The 5,366-nt window shown below is 54.1% G+C and overlaps 1 long non-coding RNA gene across 2 annotated transcripts; it reads right to left on the bottom strand.

Annotated features, from left to right (window-relative positions):
* Positions 1 to 1,025: 1,025 nt before the first annotated feature.
* On the bottom strand, positions 1,026 to 4,979 carry LOC309633859. 2 transcript variants are annotated; one of them, XR_014247716.1, is made up of 2 exons: positions 3,369 to 4,979; positions 1,026 to 1,219 (listed from the first exon to the last, which is right to left on the bottom strand). It is a non-coding gene; the product is annotated as an uncharacterized lncRNA (long non-coding RNA). The 2 variants fall into 2 exon arrangements; XR_014247717.1 differs by having other exon boundaries at positions 3,379 to 4,979.
* Positions 4,980 to 5,366: the final 387 nt, after the last annotated feature.

The raw sequence follows: 5,366 nt of genomic DNA, 5'->3' as shown, positions 1-5,366 counted from the left end.
GACAGCTGTCTGCTGGATTCCGCAGTAACCAGTGGTAGCCTGCACTCACATTGCTCAACTTAGAATCCTCTGGAAAATGGACATGACAAGACTGTAAATGAACAAGCCTTCCCTATTGTTCACCAAACCTGCCAGAATTTATACAACCAAAGGGAAGATATTCGGCAAAGGGGTCTCCTGGGAGGGCCCTGTGCTTACTTCTGGGATTCTTTCCCAAACAGTGTTGGAACCCTCTCCCAGAACTGTTCTCAAAGCTGGTTGTGGAGTCAGCAAAGAAACCCAGCTCCTCCCATACCTGCTATGAGGAGACGGAAGCAGTTGCCCAGGTTGGGTGGTTGTTTAAGACCAGCCTGCTCCTTATGTCACATGAAGGCCCTCACCTCTAAGAGAGGGACCCCGGACCAAACAGGAAGTGCTCTGGGTGTCCTTATGTTTTCCTTCTGAAGCATTGGAAAGAACCCAAGGGTTCAACAGGCCTCTGGGTGCCCACTGGACGGTGCCAGCTCACCTTTCCCATTTCCCATCCTGCCATCTTACCACCCTGTGTCAACATACATTCCAAACACTACTGAAAAGTCCCAGGGAAGCACATGTGTCAGCCCTGGCTTGGGGTCTGCCCCCCTCAGAGCCCAGGTGCCCTCAAGCGCCCCCTTAGATTCAGCAATAAGCCTTCCATGCAGACCCTTGATGTGGCTGGGCAGGCCACAGTCAGAGCTGGCCTGGACGTCGGGTCGGGACCCCTGCAGGGCAGGGCAAGCAAGGTCAGAGCAGGCCTGATGCAGGTGCAGGTTGCCTTTCCAACAGGGAGGCGCGCCAGAGGCAGGCTGGGCTGCATGTCCATTTCCAGCATCAATTTGCACGTGGATGATCTGATCAATCTGCTCCTTTCATAACAAACCTTTGTAATAATCCCTTTACTCTTCTGAAGTTAAATAACTGGATAATATCATGTATCTACAACAACATAAGCGATAGATGATAGAGAGAATATAAAGTGACAATGTCAATATAAAAGAAAACTGAAGAAAAGTAATGTATAATCTATTTCAATAGTAAATGTTTAGGCACAGCTGCCTGAGATAACATGATCAAGTCCTCCAATACTTGCATCAAGTATAAAATTTCCGGGCTGCAGCAGGTGTGACGCAGCCTGACAGCGGGTGTTGCTTCAGTGATTCAGCCCCCTGGATGGTGGCATCGCCATTGGTGCCGTGGTTTTCTGAAATTATAAACAAAGATCGACAAAGCTCTGAGCGACATGGAGTCGAGATCTTCCCTGAACGTATATGGTAGCTGCATTTCCGGGAAGTTTGGGCCCTGCCCACAAAACACCAGTAGTCCCAAGGGTCGTTTCAACCAAACACGCCCCTTGGAGACCCACTGCAGATTCTTCCTCCTTGGGAGTACCAACAGCAGAGAAAACATCCAGCCTGAGGCAAGGGGCTTGTGCAGAGCCCAGCCCTTGCACACTGTGCATCCCACGGTGATTGATAAGGCTCTGTCCTCCAAGGCATCAGAGCCTGAGTGGCTGAGGGAGAGCCTTCTGTGGACCCTCTGAGTTGCCTTTGTCAGCGCCTGGACCGGTGTGGCAAGAGGACCCATCCACAAGATGTCAGCCCTGCTAGGTGTGTGGGGTCCACTGAAGCCACCTGGTAGCCTCTGCCTCTGACACACTGGCCCTGCCACAGCCAGCTCTGTGGGCCCAGACCAGCTCAGGTTCACAGGGAGGTCCCTCATACATTAGCAAAGAATCTGTAAATTACCCATCAGTCCCAGGTCCACGTATTCTACAGGTTTACACTTTAGCTGACAGGGCTCTGAATCTGGAAGGCTCCTCCTGCCCCTGAGAGCCTGACTCTCGCCCTGCCCCGCAGACTTCACATCTCGTCCTGGGCATCTCTTTATACCTTACACCAGAACTGGGTGTGGGGGGGTGCCGCACAGAGCAGCATCCAAACCAGGCTGCGGGTGACGGGCCACTCCTGCCATTGCCAGGTCATGGGACGTGGACTGCTTTCCCAGCCTCTGTGAGACGTACCTCCCTGGTGGGAAATGGAGCGGAGACAATCCCCAGCTCACAGGGCTGCTGTGACGACGGAAAGGTAGCAAGGCCTGGGGAGCACTCATAGCCTTCAACAAATAGGAGCTGATGTCACCTCCATTCACAGGCGATGGCCAGGCTGAGCAGAGCCGGGTGAACAAGCCCAGATCTGGCAAATGGCAGTCAGTCTAGTTGGGGTCAGATGGAAGTTTCTGTCTCCGGCTCGCCGTGTTCCCTTGAGCTGTGACTTCCAAAGTCCATCCGTGTCCCACAGGCTGCGCTGGACCCAGGCATGTGGGCAGACATGCTAGAGGGGCAGTACCCTTCCCAGGTCTTCCCCATCAGCCACCCTTGAACTGAGGAAGTCCTGAAGCAGCACAAGGGATAAGAACCGAGATTTCTGCCTGACCATCCTCTAGCTATTCTCCGTGGACCTCATCCATCCATCTCATCCATGACAGTCAGACCGCAACGACAGAGTCACCTTCCCCAGGGATTGCTAACCAGACGCCCCTGACCATCCTTCCCACTTGCCTGCCCACGTGACTCAGCAGTGAGCGTCTTCCTTTTAGAAGCACCTTCAAGTTCCCAAATTTAATAATGTAGACACGACAAGGTCTCCCCACCCCACTGGGAAGAAACCAATTCATTTGTGCCAGTGGCCTCTGCAGTGTGGCACAACCAACCACAGAGAAACAAGAGACACGGTCTGGTCGTCATGTCCAGCAAGTGAAGATGGCCGACTTGTGAGAATGGAGGCACACCTCCAGCACCTGTATCCTGTGAGAAGTCGGTGTCTTTGAGAGTCAGGATTCAAAACCGGACTTACTGGCATCTCTAACCTTATCTAAATCACTTCCCTGCTGTGACCAGTATGTGGACAGACACACCACATTCCGGGCATAACACGGGTCTCCTACCAAACAGAAGATAAGCTAATGAACCAGAGAGATCGTCCACCCTCGACCTGCTGGTGACTTTAGTATTTGCAGCAGAAACATTAGGCTTAGTGGAGACTACAGATGCACATTTAAATCAAACAAAGTGAATCAGAAGTAGTTATAAAACTTCTCTGGGAGTGTCTTCTGGTCTACTGGCTGAAGCGCTTGGCCAGGGCTTGCTGGTCCTGAACTTGAGCAAGCAAATGCATCTCCCTCTGCCTTTAAAGGAGTCTAAGAATGTCACACACACTCATGGTTGGGGGGAAGGGAGGCGGGCTGTGAAGGGGAGGTGCCAGGTGACCCAGCTGACAGGAAGCTCAGGCCTCCATGGGCCTCCTCAAGCTGGAAGGCTCCCACCATATCACAGATGCCGCTTAAGGGCTCACCTGAGCTCACCTGTGGAGCGCGGGCCCTTCCCAGTTCTCCACAGCAGGGAGCCAGTGCTGGCAGAGGAGGGGGCGGTCCTGCCCCAGCTCCTTCTGGCTCCGGTCCTGGGCGAGAGTGGGCAAACAGGTTCTGCAGGTGGCAGCTGAGCACGTGCAAGCTGGAACACATCGTCCCTCCAGTGTCCTGGACGGCTGCCTTCACCTCCAGCTCGGTGTGTGATCAGAAGCTGACAAGTGTGTACGTGGGTGTCAAATCCTTCATGCGTCCCCAAGCGTGACCTGCAGTATACCGGGGGAAGAGGAAAGTCAGCCTCTGTGGAGGTTAAACTCGGCTGAGTTTTCAGAGCAAAATGAGGAGAGGCTCGGAGAGAAAGGCCAGAGGCTTTGTGTGGTTCTTGGGACGGCAACATCTGGGAGCCCATGACTTGGCCCCGCAAAGAAGGGGTCTGGGCAGGTTGGACATGGCACCTGCCAGCAGGGCCCCCAATAATTAGATTTTGGAGAGAAGACCACCTTGCCCAGTTCTTCTCCGTAGTTATCTATCGCAGTGCTTCCAACTCTAGGAAAGGATTTTAATGCAGATGCCCCAGGCCTGGCCCAACCAGAATCTCTACAGGGAGACCCCAGGAATCTGTGTTTATCAGAGGTTCCCTGGGTGATTCTGAAGCCGCAGGTCCACAGAGCCCCAGAGTTCCAGCCCACCCACTCGACGGCATTGGCATAACAAAGCCTGAGGAGTCCTTAAAAATCCCAATCATCTGGTGAATTTTATCCCTGGTCATTTACCCTTAACATTCAACCGAGTCCTGGAGCAGAACTCAATGAAGGCAGATTTGCCATTGTTTCCTGGCGCCCATTCCATCACCCTTTATTGCGTGTTTATAACCTTTATGATGTCCCTGCACGAGCTGGCCCTGCATGCGCCCATCTCACGCACTCACTTGTGCGTGGATTCCCAGGCCCTATCAGTGGAGCCAGCACCAGCAAGCCACTCACACTTGGGCACAGGGCTCAAAGGGGGCCCTACTGAATTCAGCTGTGTGTCACCTCCCACCCCATCTGGAGAGCAGGTTTCTGGGGAAGGGGCTTAGTCTCCATGTGCACAGCGCAGCATCCTGGGCCCTGCGGCATCTTGTTCTTGTTCTTTGTCCCTTCTCAGGCTACCGTCAGACACTGCAGCAGCCCCACCCTCCGACAGAGCCCTGGGACAAAGCCTGCAACTCTTCTCCAATGGACTGCTGGTAAAAGCCACTTTCACCTCTCTCCCTCCTTCAATAGGGAAGATAGGAACTAACAGCGGTTGAAATTCACTGCGCTCAGGCTTGCACATATATTCTCCCATTTGTGTCTCAGAACATCCCATGAAGGAGGTGATATTATCATCTCAGTGATATGCTGGTTTGCCCAAGGTCACCCAGCTAGTAGCAGCAGAGTGCAGATCCAGGGTCCAGGCTGCCTGATGCCTTAGGCAGAGGGCCATGGACTTAGGCGGAGCGGGGGGCGGGGGGAGGGGAATGCTCTTGTTTTGGAAACTGACACCTCCCCAGGGCCATGTGCCATGGGGCAGGAGCCGCGCCAAGGCTACCCACCACACTTATGGAGCCCGGGGTGGGGCCGGGCCAGGCCAGCCACCTCCCAGGAGGGTGAAGTTCACACAGAGCGCAACCCCATCAGCCCTGGAGCCCCAAGGAAGCCTGCTCACCTTAATCCCCCTCTGGCTACCAGTAGGTCAGAACATTCTGGAGGCAGTGATGGGGACCCCAGGACATACCAGAGCTGCCCAGATGGCCCGTGGAAGCCCCAGGAGGGTGAGTGGAGAGTGTGGCATCAAAGCCCCATTGTTCTGGGGATTCCTGGGCCCGTTTTCTTTATGCACTTGGAGTGGGGGGAGTCCCTGGGCCCTTTGTCTTGACATCCCAGCTGATCTCAGGCCTTTTCATAAGTGTCCTTTCGCCTCGAGAATCCTGTGCACATTCTGTTCCTCTTCCCAAACCCTCA

This window comes from Balaenoptera borealis (assembly GCF_965194805.1).
Source record: "Balaenoptera borealis genome assembly, chromosome: 8".
In the NCBI taxonomy this organism is placed as follows: Eukaryota; Metazoa; Chordata; class Mammalia; order Artiodactyla; family Balaenopteridae; genus Balaenoptera; species Balaenoptera borealis.
This window is presented reverse-complemented; position numbering and strand designations above follow the sequence as displayed.